The sequence below is a fragment of the Pseudopipra pipra genome, unplaced genomic scaffold, assembly GCF_036250125.1.
Source record: "Pseudopipra pipra isolate bDixPip1 unplaced genomic scaffold, bDixPip1.hap1 HAP1_SCAFFOLD_230, whole genome shotgun sequence".
Lineage (NCBI taxonomy): Eukaryota > Metazoa > Chordata > Aves > Passeriformes > Pipridae > Pseudopipra > Pseudopipra pipra.
Genome location: NW_026990709.1, coordinates 1,386 through 17,255, shown reverse-complemented (window position 1 = coordinate 17,255; position 15,870 = coordinate 1,386). Strand labels below are relative to the sequence as shown.

At 54.2% G+C, this 15,870-nt stretch overlaps 2 long non-coding RNA genes across 3 annotated transcripts; one reads left to right on the top strand and one right to left on the bottom strand.

Annotated features, from left to right (window-relative positions):
• Positions 1-3,691: 3,691 nt before the first annotated feature.
• On the top strand, positions 3,692-5,889 carry LOC135408205 (uncharacterized). Its single transcript, XR_010427367.1, has 3 exons — positions 3,692-3,882; positions 5,098-5,190; positions 5,609-5,889. It is a non-coding gene; the product is annotated as an uncharacterized LOC135408205 (long non-coding RNA).
• A 6,668-nt stretch (positions 5,890-12,557) lies between these two features.
• Positions 12,558-15,666, bottom strand: LOC135408203 (uncharacterized). 2 transcript variants are annotated; one of them, XR_010427364.1, is made up of 4 exons: positions 15,378-15,664; positions 14,847-15,264; positions 13,671-14,636; positions 12,558-13,539 (listed from the first exon to the last, which is right to left on the bottom strand). It is a non-coding gene; the product is annotated as an uncharacterized LOC135408203 (long non-coding RNA). The 2 variants fall into 2 exon arrangements; XR_010427365.1 differs by lacking the exon at positions 13,671-14,636 and having other exon boundaries at positions 15,378-15,666.
• Between the last annotated feature and the right edge of the window lie 204 nt (positions 15,667-15,870).

Here is a 15,870-nt window from a genome sequence, read left to right as displayed (position 1 = left end):
GAGGGATGGGATCAGGATGCCGAGCTCTGCCCAGGGCCAGGGCTGCCAATGTTCAACCATGGAGAGAACTGAAAGCAGAGTGAGATGGAGGCCAAGCTGCAGCACAAGGATGGGTGAGAAAAGACCCTGGTCCTCAGGTGGAGCTTTGAATTCCCTGGAAAAATGGATCCTGTCAGATGGTTCAGGCCCTTGTGGGTGCTGGAGCAGAGGCCTCTGTAATTTATGGTCACCCTAAAAAGTTGCAAGGACAGCAAGTTCTGACTGCAGGATGAGGTGGGAAACAAAGTGCAGTGGTCCAGAGAAAAGCTGAGCTTAAAATTGGTCCTGTGCCAGAGCAGCCTCCTGTGCCAGAGCAGCCTCGTGCAGTGCTTGTTGCTGTCCCTGAGTGTCCCATTGCAGTGGATATTCCCAAGGGTGCCTTGTGCTGGGGAACACTGGGGGCAGTTCCCTTTCCCTGGGCAGGGCAGGCAGGGCACGTTTCCCCCCTCGAGGGTGGCTCCACAGTCCCACCCTGTGCCCTGGGAGCGTGGCAGAACACCTGGACCCACTGTCCTTGTCAGAGAGGGCACAAGGGATGGTTGGATGGGTGAGGGAATGGTTCAGGGAGTACAAGCACCATTAGAGTGAGTAGTGCAGCACATGGAAAGGAAGGGGGGGAGTTAATCCAGACAAAATTCAAGCACCTGCCCAACCTGTGATATTTTTAGGAACTCAGAGGTGTTGTGGTCCCCAGGAAGTATTGCCCAGGACTAGGCAGGAGACTTCAGGCTTGGTCACCCCCAGAGCAAGGTGGAAGCCCAGCAGTTTATTGGTTGGTTTGGCTTTTGGTGACAACACGGTCCTCCTTTGGGACCAATCCTTGGCCTGGGCCATAAAGTCTAAGGGCAGAAGTGTGAGTTTGAGTGGGAAAGGAGCAGCAGGGAGGGTTGGAAACAGCTCAGGGAGCAATTCAAGAGGCTCCAGACCTGTGGCCAATACGAGCTGCGGAGGGGGAACTGAAGGTTTCTGCCAGTGCTAATGATGCCAATTGGAGCCTCTGGCAGAAGTAGGGTCGTGTAAGGGGGGTACTCCTGAATTAGATGATCAATGGAGCATAGAGGCGTGAGAAAGAAATCCTATTAGGATGTGAAACCAGCTCGAGTGTGGTACAATGTAACTTGATGGCACAAGCTAATTGTAAGGTCCATTGTGCTTTTCAGCAAGTCAGCCTGATATCCCCTGTTATGAAAGCTGAGTTCTTCCTTGGTTCTGCTACATCTTGCAAGGTAGGTACATCTACCCTTGAAACACCATGGGAGAGGTCATCCCTAGGGGTGAGAAAGATGATGGTGAGAGGAAGATGATGTGGGCAGGGGTGGCTGGCCCCTTGCCCTACAAGTAGGGCAGGCCCAGGCTGTTGCCACCAGGCAATGATCAGGCGGGGTTTGGCTGCCATTCAGGCCTCCCCTTACACTGCGTCCTGGCCCTACGTGGTGTAATGTGGAGCTGATCAAATGGGCTGTCAGGACTGCTGAGCTGAGCGATCCTCATCCTGCCACCGAGCCTGTGTTGCTCCGCGGGGACGCCCGCTAAGGGATGGGCACCGACCAGCTGCTGCAGATCCTGACAGCCCTGCCTGGCTGGGGGGGTGGGCACAGGTTAGTGATAGGAAGCAATTGGGGAAAAAAGGCTTTAAATATCCTTTAGTGTTCCTTTAATACCCTTTATTTAGTATTCATAATATTTTCCCTTTAATTTCCCCTTTTACTAACCAAATTTTGTGTTAATAGTTATCCATAATATTGTGTTAAGATCCTTTTTGGTATCCCTTTAACTCCCTTTTTACTAGTTAATATTGTACTGTATTGAATGCTGTTCTTAGTATTTGTTTTAATGCCACACAATAAGGCAGTTCATTTGTATCCTTTTTTAACTTTTGATTCTCTTTGCTAAGTTCATTATTATTATTGTTCTCACTGCAATAAAGATATTTTGTGTGTTTGAATGCTTGTGGCACTTGTCTTTGTTCCGGGTATGTATCCTAATGAACTGTTACAGGTAGGAAGGAAGTGCCCTTAGGACTTGGGAATAGGAAGTTACTGGAAGCCAGCCCAAGATAGACCCTGTTGGAGAAGCGGCTCTGAGTATGTTCTTGGGCTTTAGAGGGAACTTAACAAATGATAAGAGGGCCTGAAATCCCCATAGGGCCTTGGGTAAAAAGCTGCTCCAGGATGCCCAGGCCAGGCCCTGCTCAGGAAGGCAGCCCCATGGAATGGAGATGGTGGATCCAAGCCAGAGCCAGAGCAGGGGTCGGGGCAGGAGCGAGGCCTCGGGAGGGAGTTGCCCCCGGCCCTGTGGTTGAAGCAACAAGTGTAGATCCCCTGGACAGTGAGCACAAATCACTGGGAAATGGGGAAAAGCCCCAGAGCAAGTGCTGGGAGCAGAGAGGGAGCATGCATGGCTCACTGCTGGGTCAGCCACATCTGTCAGTGGGAAGCACTTTTGGAAAGCAGGAGCTTTTAACCTGTGCCAGAGTCACGACGGGGGAGGCAAAAGTAGTCCATGTGCTGAGTGAGACACTGTACCTGTGGGAATGAAACAGGAAGAACTAGGGCAGTGTCAGGTTTGTAGGGATTTGGGGTCAGTTGGCAGTGGTTTGGCCTACTTGGCTCCCAAGTGACACCATCACAGAATTAGTGATTAAATGCAGACAAGGAAAATGGGAATATGTTCCTGTGAATGAATGTTAGTGGAGGGAATGATATTGCCATGTTTTAGCTTGATATCTTACAGAACCTGTGGATCCTGGCCATCCTCACAGCCCTTGTGGTCCCTCTGGGCGATGCTGTTGGCCCGGGCAGTTCCCTGGAAAAGGTGCCTGGGTCGGGTGCCTTGGTTTGATTTGGATGGAGATGGAAAAGCAGCTCCAAACCAGGACCCCAGGACAAGGTGACGTGGGAAGCAAGTGGCCCTTGCCCAGGGGTCAGTGTCCCTTTGTGCCCGGGGGGACTCTCTGGCAGGGCCAGGGTCTGTCGGGCTCATTGTGCGGGCGGCTGTTGGTGCCCTCAGTGGGATTGGATGGATGTGATTCCAGGGGCTGGGAGCACTGTTGCCATGCAGTGCTGTAGTTTCCCTTACGGTGCTGGGTCCGGGGGGTCTCCCTGGCATCGTTGTCCCCCTGTGTGAGCGGTGCCAGTCCCAGCCCCAGTGTCACAGCAGCAGGGCCGTCCCCTGGGCTCTGCCTGCTGGGCTGTTCTGGGAAGTGCTGCCAAAAGAGCAAAGGGATCAGCTGGGGCAGGGGATGGCACAGTTTGGCATCATCCTCCCGAGGCGAATATTGGTCCAGCTGTTGGGTACCTGCTGCCTGTGTCCTGCAGCCCAACATCATCAGGATAATAGAATTCCTTTCCCCACTCTGATTCCAGTGCTCCCATCTTGCCCCCGGCAGTGAGGCTGGGGGGACACGGGACTGGGAGGAACAGGAGCTGGTATTGGATTTGTAGGCAGTGGAGACATGGAATTGTTTGGTAACCAATGGCAAAGAGCTGGGCCAGGTGTGTCCCGAGTGCTGAATTTAGGAGCACAAGGGATGCCCACTGTATTTACCCCCCACCCTTCACTCCAGAATGGGATGGGGAGTTTGGGCAGCTCTCTAATGGTTCCCAAGATGTAATTGTTGTGCACAGGGGAACAGCAGTAACTTATGACTGGGCTGAGTGCACATGCCATGGTGTGTATATTGTAATACAAAGAAATGAGGCACAGAAGGACTTAATGAGTACCAATGAACTGATCTGGAGGGCTGTATTCACATCCTGGATTGCAAAAATTAACTGGATTTTGTCTCCTGAATTTCTGCAGTGCACCAACTGATACCATGCTGGAAAAATAACACACTTCAATGTAAGTAAACCAGGGGTTTCTTTGGATGTAAGTGCAAATTATTGCCTTACAACTTTGAAATAAGACTTGACTTGATCACCAAATGCAAACAGTAATTATAGGGGTCAATTAATGATTTTGGGCATCAGGTAGAACAAGTCCCTGCTCCCCACTGGTGGGACGTATTTACAAGATTCTCACCACCTGCTACAAAGTTTTTGAACACTTTAATCCATCCACTGATCACAGTAATTATACTGGTTTTATGAACAATATGCAGTTGTTGTCTCTGGGATCAACTAGAAGAAGTTGTTCAAAGGCTGCAGGTGCAGTGAGTGTGTGCTGGGCCAAGGCAGCCAAGGTGTGTGCAGCTGTTCCGTGCCCTCCACCCTTGGAGCTAAAATTCCACAGCCTTGAGCTGTTGGGTCCCAAATAATATTGGAGGGAGAGGCTGAAAATGCCACTGCTGCTGGGGCTGAACTGTGTGCAGTGACTGGGCAGGACTTGGCCCTGATGCCTGAGTGCATCTTTGGGATAGATCCCAACTGTCAGCCCCTGGCTCCATAACTTGAGAAGAGGGTGTTCCTTCAAGCCCAGCTGCTGTGTTGGTGTCCTGTGGGCACCTCTTGCCCTGGCCTGCTGTGAATGTGTTTGTGTTGCAGCTCAATAAAGTCCCTTTCAGTGGTGACTGTGTCATTTTTGTGTCAGTTCCTCTCCCCTCTTGCCCTGCCCCCGTGGCTGCATCACTGGCTTGTGCCTAAATGAACTCTTCCCCTGCAGCAGTTCCCTGCTGCTCTCAGACAGGGTGGAGCTGAGGCCCCTGAGCAAAGGGAAAAAGGATCCATCCAAGGCAGGCCCGTGCTCCCCCCCTGCCTTCCTCCAGCCTCCCGTGTTTCAAGTTCCCATCCCTGCTGGACACACAGCCTGTTCCCAAACAACCCCTGTTCCTGTTCTCTCTCTGTGTTTTTGAGGGGCATTCCTGGGCTGCTGCCCCCCATTCTTTATAAATGAAGTGCCAAGAGCCCCAAGTGCAGAGAGGTCTGCAGGGAATCAGTGCCCAGAGCTGCCTGTGCCTGCCTGAGTTCCTGCAGTTCTCCTTCCTGTTCTCCCTGGGCTGGAGAGACCTGCCTGCCCTGGGTTTAGTGGAGCAGAGGGATGGGATTACATTTGTCCAGAAGGTTTGTTCACAGACATGTTTTCTGACAGGCAGTGCCATTTCCCTTTTGTCTTTCCCAGGTTTTTCCAAGTGCTGCCCAGCACGGGGATCCGTGTGCTGGGACAGTGACTGGCAGCAGGAAGGGGAGCCTTGGCCTCACCTGCCCAGCTCAGGTGGGTGGCACAGCATGGGGGTGGGCTGGCAAGGCATGAACACATTTCTGAGTTCTGGAGTGCCTTGAATCCTTTCCCTGTCAGGTTTCTCTCCCTCATTCCCTGGGCTCCATCGTCCCAGATGTCTCTTCCTTTGCCCAAAGTCCAATGGCAGAGGATTGACTGACTCCCAAGGGAGGTTTGGAATGAAAAGGGTTCTGTTCAAATGGGGCAAGGAATGCAATAAGAAAGTTGAGCCTCCTTTTAGTGCCTGAAACAGGTAGGAATAAAAGTGTTGGAAAACGTCTCATTTTATTTGTTGTCCCCCCTGGATTTTTCATGGCTAAAACTCTCTAGTGAACAACTGAACAGAAGGGTGAAGGGCAGGAGCCTTTGACTTGCCCAGTGCCCTTAATTGCCTTGTTCTCCTCTCTTCCAGGCCAGGCCAAAGCCCTGCTCCAGCCCAGCTCTGCCAAGTGCCCTGGGCTGGGAGCAGCCAAAGGCAAGAGGCTGCAGCCCCGCCGGCCGGGCTGGGGGCTCCTGGTGCTGCCCGTGGGGTGGGGTAAGTCAGAGGGACACGTTTCTCTCCTCCTGGTGTTGGCATTTGCTCCCTGGGCACTGGATGTGTAAGGAAGGACGGAGTAGCAGGGAAGGGGAGTGTTTCCAAACTGTCTGAATGTTGCCCCCAGGTTTGGGATGGAGCAGGGATGGGGGTGGTTGGGTTTGGCCTGGGCCAGTCAGGATCAGCCATAAAGGACCCACCAGAGCCCTGAACCCTCACTGGACATGTCCAGCCCCTCAAGTCATTAATTTTCAATAGAGGACAAAGTATTGGTACTTGCTTCTGATCTGTGGAGGATTTCCTTTGGAATGATCAATGCAAAGTATCTCTTTGGGTCTTTTGTTTGTTTGTTTGTTTGTAATTTCCTCTCTGGCTTCAATGAGTTTGGTGTGTTCCTATTAAGGAAGCAGCCTGTTTTTATCTTGAAATTTGAGGTGGTTTGGTTTGTTTAGGTTTTTTTCCCCCCACTGACTCGGGCCTTCCGTGCATAGTCCGTGTTGTCCCACAGGACTGTTCTGGTTCTGGGTCAGAGAGAGAGAAGGGAAGCGGCTTTTCCTCATCTGGAATGTTTCCAAGCAGAAGTGGGACATTGTCCTGCCCCTCCCCAAAGCACTGCAGGCACCTGGGAGTAGCTCAGGGCTGGCCCAGTTCTCTGAGACAGAACCATGGGGGAGAGGTTTAAGTATTAATCACATCTCTGGTGTCCCTTGGTTGCAAAGATTGGGTCCTACAGTCCCAGAGTGTTAAGGAAAACAAGGAACTTCTGTTCTTCCTGGCAAACCTTCTGCTATTGCTTGTGCAGTGTTTGGGTTCTGTTGTCTGAGTTCCTGTCCAGGATCTTTCTAAGAGAACCTGTTAGAAATGTAGAGGTAGGATTAGAATTTGGGTCTGTTGCCTCCCCAACTGCCTCCAAGTCCTGATGGACTGGAGTGATGAGTGCTCTCCGCCCAGGGTATTTCTTACTATTGTGTGGCTTTCCCTCAGCTGTGGGTGAGGAATTGTGCAAGCAAGGCCTGTGTGCCCGTGGGTGTCTCCCGTGTGTGTCCGTGTGGCAGGGCTGGGACAAGGACTCGTGCAGGGACCCAGCTGGCACTGGAGCTGCTGCCATTCTGAGCCACTGCCAAGGGCTGGGGAGAGACCCTCTGGGAGGCTGTTGCCAGGATTCCATTGGGAGCTGGATCTCCCTCCAGCTGCAGCAGCCAGGGGAGGGTTCTTCCTTGTGCAGCCCAGTGGCTTCTGCTCAGGCTGGCCCAGAGTGGGGCTGGGGCAGGTTCTCCAGGGAACTGGAGCCAGCCCTGAACGGGGCTCTGGAGAGCAGGAGCTGCAGGGACTGAGGTTTGCAAAGCTGGGCTGAAGTTTGTCAAAGCAGCAGAACATTCTCATTCTGGTGGGTTTGTGGAGTCCGTGTTGGTGCCCAAGAGAACTGGGTCAGACTGGGCTTTGTGGTCTGAGAGCTGCCCCCCTAAATTTGGCAGGCTGTGTGTGCTGGCAATGAAGTGCTATCCCAGAGGCTGATGGTTTCTGTCTCCAGGGATGCCCAGGATGCTGCTAATGCCCAGGGATCTGCTCTGGGTCCAGGCTGTCCGTGCTGGAGGGCCCTGGTGGCTGCAGTCCCTGAGCCCACAGAGACAGAGAGAGCCCCGGCCCGAGGGGCCTTTGGCCCCTTGTCCTGAATTTGGGGTGAGCCTGGGAGCGTGTGGAAGGTGAGAATGAGGGCTGTGTTCCAGCCTGACACCGGGAAGGTCAGTGTTTCCCTGGAGGGGGAAGGTTTGGGCCCGCAGGCTGAGTTGGAACAGGACCAGGGCAACAGACGCTGCTGTCTTTTGTTGCCTCCTGAGGTCTTCTGTCCCCCTTGGAGATTTCCTCCCGGGCTGTGGCCCCACAGGGAGCAGAAGGGAAAGCTACCAATGCCATGGGCATTGCCAGCCTTTGTCTCTCTGCTTTGCCATCCAAGCTGGGAATTTGCTGCTGTTGCTGCCGAGGCTCCCCTACCTGGGAGTTGTGTCCTTGCAGCCCTTCCCAGCCCCAGCCATGAGCTCCAGTTGTGCCTCTGTGTGTCTGGGAGTGTTTGCTGGGACTGTGCTTCCAATGTATCATCCCTGAGAAGATCCTGTTGTTCCAGAGCACTGGGGACAGTTTGGGTTTGGCAGCTTCAGAGCTGGATTGGAGCAGTCCCTGAAAAGAATCAGGAGAGTGGAGGTTTGTCCCAGTGGTGCTTTCACACCCCACTGGACAGGCTGGGCTTTGTGTTTGGGGTTGTCCTGTATTTGCTCTGCAGATAATGGGCCCTTCCCAATTCAGCCCAGCAGATCCCAAGGGCTCTGACAGGAATATTTGTTCTTTCCTTCCCTTTGGGATAACTTCATCTCCAAACTGCCATGAGCAATTCCTTAATTTCTCCTGAAGAAAACCAAGTGTCAGAGGCAGTTTGCCAAGGAGGCCAGAAGTGTCTTTGGAGCAGAGAGTGCTGCCAGCTGCGTGTGCCTGTCCCCAGCCTGGCACTGCCCACAGGGACACACTGGGCACTGACCATGAGAGGGAACAAAACCACTGCCTGCCAGAGGGTTTGTCCTGGGCCAGTCAGGCCTGGGGCAGGAATTGGACTGGGCAACTCCATCAGCTGCTCTTCCCTCCCCCACAAAGCCCCATCCCCTGGGCATTAATGACGTGCCCTGTGCCCAGCGCTCCCTGTTCACCCAACTGAAACCAGAGCAAGGCTTGCTTTGCTTGGAACAACTTAATGTAACTTTAAACCAAAATAAATCACTTTTTTCTTCTTTTTTTTCTTTTAGATGCTGGAATTGCCTCTCTGGCTGTGTGCTGAGCTCTGGCTGCAGGGGACTGTCAGGCCTTGGTGGCTGTGAGTTCCTGTTCTTCTCCCTGGGAAACTGGAAAGAGTTATTCATTAGATTGCAGAAAAGTAATTTTGAGGGGACCCAGCAACTGTTTGTGTAGGAAAAGGTGAGGTGCTGCAGAGGGGAGGGAGGTGGCATTTTGGAGGGGTCCCACTGAGGGGGGAGTGGAGACCCTGGGGCTGGAGTGTGAGTTATTAAACAGGGAAGAAGGGAAGGATGCTTGGGAGGGAAACACTCAGGGAATGTGTAGGGATGGAATGGAAATTTGGGGTGTCAGGAAGAGATAATTGGTGATGTAGAGGAAGGGAAATGTTGGGGGTAAGACTTGATCTCATCTGTAGAGGACAGAAGGACCATTTAGAGATAAAGTGAGGCAGTGAGTGGTGGGCAGGTCGGGAAAATTTGTGTTTGTCAAATTTCAGGTCACCTGTAGCAGAGAGGATGTACCTCCTGATGGACACTGAGGCAGTCAGGGGTGGGCAGGAGGGGGGGAAACCTTTGGGGTTAAAACTTGAGGGAACGTCCAGGGCAGAGACTGAATATTTTGAAGGATAAATGAGGTACTCAGTGGTGGACAGCTGGGGAGTGTTTTAGGGTAAACTTGGGGTAGTCCACAGGGTAGAGAATGAACATGTATTTGTACAGAGGAGCTGATTACATGTGGGTAGGTAAGGAGAATTTTGGGAGTAAAATCTGGGCAATCTGTAGCAGAGAGAATGAATATCTTGGTGTGAAGTGAGGCAGTCAGTGTTGGGCAGGTAGGGAAAAATTCTGTTTGTAAAATTTGAGGTCACGTGGAGCAGAGAGAATGTACATCCTGAGGTAAACTGGGGTAATCAGTTGTGGACATATGGGGAAAATTGGGGGGGAAATATCTGAGGTAATCTGCATGGTAGAGAATGAATATTGAGAGATGAACATGAGGTACTCAGTGGTGGACTTGTAGGGAAAATTGTTCCAAAATATTCCTTCTCTCTGCTGCACATTGCCACAGATTTGACCCCCACAAAGTGAGGCAGTCAGTAGGGGGACAGGCAGAGGAATTTCTGAGGGTGAAACTTGAGCAAATCTGCAGGGCAGAGAATGAATATTTGGAGGTCCAAAAGAGGCAATCAGGAGTGTGCAGTAGGGAAGACTCTGGGGAGAGAATGACTCTTGTGTTCAAAAAGAGGTAATCAGGAGTGGGCTGGAAGGGGAAAGTTTGGGGGTTAAAAAGGAGGTTCATTCTCTCCAGGGCAGGGAATGAACACACTGAGGTAACCTGAGGTGATGAGTGGTGAGAGACACAGACAATTGTGGGTGTTAAAGTTCAGGTGATCTGCTGGGAAGAGAAGGAACCTGTTGAGGTAAAGATGAGGCACTGGGTGGCAGACAGGTGGGGAGAGGTTTGAGATAAGCCTGAGGTGTGTGTGGGGTGCAGAATGACCCTCTGTAGGTACAAAGGAGCTGGTCAGACGTGGACAGGTAAGGCAGATGTTGGGAGTAAAATGTGGGGCAATCTGTCGCAGAGAGAATGAATCTTTTGGGGTAAGGTGAGGCAGTCAGTAGTGGGCAGGGAGGGAAATCTTTGTCTGTCAAACCTGAGGTAATGTGCAGCAGAGAGAATGCACCTCCTGGGGTAAACTGGGGCAAACAGTAGTGGACAGGTAAGGAGGTTTTGGGGGAAACTTTGAGGTCATCTGTGTGGCAGAGGACAAATCTTTGGAGGTAAAAATGAGGTAATAAGTAGTTTGCAGGCAGGGAAAACTGTGAGGGTAAGTGTGGATGTCACCTAGGGGAGAAAATGAGGCTTTTGAGGTCCAGTGAGGCAGTCAGTGGTGGGCAGGGAGGGAAAATTTGTGTTTGTAAAATCAGAGGTCATGTGGAGAAGAGAGAATGCACCTCCTGGGGTAAACTGGGGTAAACCTTGCAGACCTGCAGGGAAAATGTGGGGGGTAAAACTTGTGGGAATCTGCAGGGCAGAGAGTGAATCTTCTGAGGTGAAAATGAGTTCCTGGGTGGTGGAGAGGTGGGGAAAGTGTTGAGAGTAAACTGGAGGTGGTGTGCTGGGTGGAGAATGAACATCTTGATGTAGAAGTGAGTTGCTGAGATGTGGAGAGGTCGGGAAAATGCAGTGGGTCCAGTGTGAGGTCACCTGTAGCAGAGAGGATGTACCTCCTGATGGACACTGAGGCAGTCAGGGGTGGGCAGGAGGGGAAACCTTTGGGGGTAAAACTTGAGGGAATGTCCAGGGCAGAGAATGAATATTTTGAAGGATAAATGAGGTACTCAGTGGTGGACAGTTGGGAAGTGTTTTAGGGTAAACTTGGGGTAGCCCACAGGGTAGAGAATGAACATGTATTTGTACAGAGGAGCTGATTACATGTGGGTAGGTAAGGAGAATTTTGGGAGTAAAATCTGTAGCAGAGAGAATGAATACCTTGGGGTAAAGTGAGGCAGTCAGTGATGGGCAAGGAGGGAAAATTTGTGTTTGTAAACGTTGAGGTCATGTGGAGCAGAGAATGTACATCCTGAGGTAAACTGGGTTAATCAGTTGTGGACATATGGGGAAAATTACAGGGGTAAAACTTGAGGTAATGTCCAGGGGACAGAAGGAATATTTTGAGTTAAAACTTGGGGGGTTTTTAAGGAGGTTATCTCCAGGGGAGAGAAAGGACATCAGGAGGTCAACTGAGGTAATCAGTGGTGGCCAGGTGGGGAGATTCAGGGCAGAAATCTCTGAGGTAATCTCCGGGGTCCAGAATGAATCCTGAGAGGTGCAGAGGAGGCAATCAGGAGTGGACACCACAGTGGGCCCAGGGAAGGTTCTGGGGGTAAAATGTGTGGCAGTGTCTGGCAGAGAGAATGAACATTTTGGGATAAACTAAGGCAGTCATCAGTGGACAGGTAAAACTAGAGAAACCCTCCAGGGTGGAGAATGAATATTTGGAGGTCAAAAGGAGGTAGTCAGTGGTGAGGAGGTGGGGGAAGTTTTGAGAGTAAACTTGAGGTGGTCTGTAGGGTAGAGCATGAACATATTTAGGTATACATGAGGTGATCAGCTGTGGAGAGGTAGGGAAATTTTGGGGGTCCCACTTGAGCAAATCTGCAGGGCAGAGCATGAATATTTGGAGGTCCTAAAGAGGTAATCAGGAGTGTGCAGGTAGGGGAGACTCTGGGATTTAAAAAGTAGGTAAACTGAGGGAGAGAATGACTCAATTTTGTGTTCAAAAAGAGGTAATCAGGAGTGGGCTGGAAGGGGAAAGTTTGGGGGTTAAAAAGGAGCTTCATTCCCTGCAGGGCGGGGAATGAACACACTGAGGTAACCTGATGTGATGAGTGGTGACAGACAGACAGTTGTGGGTGTTAAAGTTCAGGTAACCTGCTGGGAAGAGAAGGAACCTGTTGAGGTGAACTGAGGGTCTCTGCAGTGGCCAAGCAGGGAAATGTTGGGCTGATCCCTGAGTTGCTCCTGTGTGGGGCGGCTGCAGCGAGGCCGAGCCCTGGCCCTGATTTGCCAGCCATGGGCAGGGGGCTCTGTGCCAGCCGGGGGAGCAGCGGGGCCCCCGTGGCAGAGAGGGCAGGGGGGTTGTGGAGCTGCCCGGGGGGAGCGGGGGGTCCTTTCCTGGGCCGCCTCCAGCCCCCCTCGATCCCCGGGGCTGCGCTGCCCCCCGAGGCTGTTTGGGGCAGAGAGTGCTGCCAGCTGCGTGTGCCTGTCCCCAGCCTGGCACTGCCCACAGGGACACACTGGGCACTGACCATGAGAGGGAACAAAACCACTGCCTGCCAGAGGGTTTGTCCTGGGCCAGTCAGGCCTGGGGCAGGAATTGGACTGGGCAACTCCATCAGCTGCTCTTCCCTCCCCCACAAAGCCCCATCCCCTGGGCATTAATGACGTGCCCTGTGCCCAGCGCTCCCTGTTCACCCAACTGAAACCAGAGCAAGGCTTGCTTTGCTTGGAACAACTTAAAGGAACTTGAAAACAAAATAAATCACTTTTTTCTTCTTTTTTTCTTTTAGATGCTGGAATTGCCTCTCTGGCTGTGTGCTGAGCTCTGGCTGCAGGGGACTGTCAGGCCTTGGTGGCTGTGAGTTCCTGTTCTTCTCCCTGGGAAACTGGAAAGAGTTATTCATTAGATTGCAGAAATGTTTTCTGAAACCTGTCCCCTTCTTTGTGCCTTTTGCTGACAGATCTTCTCTTTCTGCCTTTCAATTTACAGCCTCCTTGCAGCTCCCAGCCAGGAAAACCTGGGATAACTGAGGAGGGACAGAGATGAAGGTTTTGTCTGCAAACTTGGGGTAGTTTCTAGGGGATACAGCAACTGTTTTTGTAGGAAAGTGTGTTTAACCACATTGGCCCAAGTTGTGTTTGCACCAGCTGGGGCCAGAGGTGCCAGGCAATCCAAAGCAAACCCTGCTCAGCCTCCAAATCCCAGGGGAAGTTCTCCAAGCTGCTCATTGACGGACTAAAGATCCATTGAAATGGAACCAAGAGCACTAATAAGTTTCCTGAGAATCCCAGGATTGCTGTCCTAGAATTTTTAACAGTTTTTTTAAGCTTTTTATGACAAAAATTACTTTCTTCCTTTGATTGAGTCCCTCAGTAGGATTTGGGATTTCTGTGGATTCTGAATCCCTCCCAGTGGCCCTGACACTGGTCAGAGCTGGCAGGACAAACAGAGTCAGAGCTCCTGGCAGGCACAGGGGCTTTCCCCCAGAGTGGATCCAACTGCTGCCCCCCAGCCTGGCCAGGCGGGATCTGCTTTGGCTCCCGGCTTCTGCCAGAGACAGAATGTGTTCCCTTGATTGGAATGAGGATCCCGTAGCTTCATCTCCTAGAGGTTCCCTGGGCAGCTGATCCACTCTGCCCCGTGTCCTGCTCTCAGTTCCTGCCCAGCCAGAGCCATCTGTGCCAAGGGCACGAGCACTCCCAGCCTGGATAGGGAATGGGGGACTGGCTTGTGCACAATTCACCTAGAAAGTCAAACGAGGGGACTGTTGGGCAGCGGCTTTGGCCGACACGGCAGCACAAAGATTGTTCTCTGCAGGGGGCCCAGGTTTGGGTGCCGGTCTCAGCTTTGCAGGTTTGGATGAATTCTCCCTACAGCCCGCAATTCCATGCCGAATTCCTGCTGGAACAGCCTCCCAGTGCCTCCTGGAGCCCGGCTGTTCCCCCGCAGAGCTGCCGCTCTAACGCCAGGTTTGCCAGGAAGCAGCCACGGTTCCAGGTTTGCTCAGCGGGATCGGGACAAGGACAGGTTGATATTCCACAGACTTTGCTGTTTATAACCCTCCTCCCCCAGCCCCGCTGGTGTCCCTGGGGGGACTTGAGCGAGTTCCCTGGAATTGGGCCGGTTTTCCGCCCCGGGCCGGGCTCCAGGGGATGTGTTGGCCCAGGAGAAGGCGGGGGCCGGACGCGCTCCCGGCCCGGGGCGAGGCAGCCCCTGAGCACGGGCGAGGACGTCTGTCCGGCCGGGAAGCCGCTGTCCCTTCGGAGCCTCGGGAGCGGCCCCGGGGAGTTCTTTTCCCCGAGGAAAGGGATGCACAGCCCTGCCTTCAGGGCACCTCGGCTCTGACCCACCTGTTCAAGCTGTCCACGGGTTCTGCAGGTGCGGTTGGGTCCCCGAAAAACTGCGAATTGCATCCAAGCCCAATTTTCTCCAAGCACCCCCTTTTCTTTTCAGGCATCTCCGAGGGCTCTTGCTCGGGATTTAGTGCCGCTGAGGGCACATGGCCCTGGCTTTAAGGCTGCTGCTGGCTGCTGGCCTCCGGCTGGAAGGGCAGGGATTTGGGGCGGGCGGGACACACGTGGGGGGCGCGGGGGAGCTCTGGGAGGTGGGCCCTGGGAATGGCTGCCCGCGCTGCTCTGCAGCCCCGCCGTGCCGACACTGCCGAGTGCCAGCTGGATTCTTTGGGTCCTTTGGGGCTGGCGCTGGGGCGTGTCCAGGGTGAGGCATCTCAGGGGGCCCGTTCAGAGCAGCGCCCGGCTGAGGAGCCGCGGGCAGCCCTTTCCCCGTGCCCACCCCACGGGGGCTGTAGGGCACAGCTCCAGGGCACAGCTCCTCCATCCCCTGGAAATAGGAAGCCTAAGCAGGGCTGGGTCGCTGTCTGTCGCTCCGGCCTCCTCCCGGCCCGCGTTCCCTGCCCAGCTGGGACTGCCCAGGGAGCCCCGAGAACGTTCCTGGCGGGAAGCGGGAGCCGCCGAGGGCTCCGTCCAACTCCGGGCCCGAAAAGCGGCCCCGACCTGAGCCCCCCCGGCATTTTGGGTTCCGAAGGCTCACCTGGAGGAGACGCTCCCCCGCAGGCGGGACCAGGCGGCGACACTCGACCAAACGCCTTTGCCTCGGAGCGAGGGATCCCTCCGGACTCGTTTGGCTCCTTTATCCCTGGAAATGAGCTCGGATGCCGCACGAGCACCTTTGCAGCCGTTGGGTGAAGCCCGGACGGGGCCGGAAAACCTCCCTGAGCAGGGCAGCGATGAATTGGTGCCCGTCCCCAGCCGGGCACAGCCCAGCCGGCCGCGCTCCCTCCGGCCCGTGGCTGCGAAGGGCTCCTGCAGAGATTGAATAAAAGCTCATTTCCTGACTGTATTTGCCCGCGGTCTTGCCCCTCTTTTGACTCGCGCAGCACCATCCGGTTGGAGCATTTCTTGGTTTCCTCCCCTGTAGCCGTTTCCCTCCCAGGCAGGGCCTTCCCCGTCTGCAAATCAAGAGGAAATGTTTCAACGGGATTTTGAAAACCAGAGGGTTTGCCCCGGGAGGGTGCGAGTTGCCGAGAAAGCGGGGGAGAGGAAGGAGAGCCTCAGGTCTCACCTGGCTGGTGTCAGATGAGCCGCACCTTCTGGATGGCAGGGCAAAGAACTGCTGTCGGTAATTGCCGAAGTTCCGCAGGCAGAGCTGGGAGCAGCCTGTGCCCGAGCCGCGGCACGGTCAGTGCCAGCTCCTGGGGCCGCCTGAGGACAGACACAGGGACACGGGGACAAACGAGCAGCTCTGCTCGGGGTCCCGGAGCACGGGAGGAACGGGGAAAGGGCTGCCGCCGTTCTTCCCTCCCCGGCAGGCCCCCAGCTCCCCGCGGCCGGAGCGGGCCCGTGGCCGGAGCCCCGGCGGGCCCCAGAGCCCTCGTTCCCGGGGGGCCCTGGGGGTAGGAACCTCCTGGGGCCGCGTTTAAGGGGGAGACGGGCGATGTTCGCCCCGGGAGCGGGTGCGGTGGCCTCGGGGGTGCCCGAGCGGGGAAGCTCCGATCCCGCGGGGGGTACGGGCGGCACCCCTCCTCGGGGGTCCCGGGGCCGGCCCGGCGTGTCCC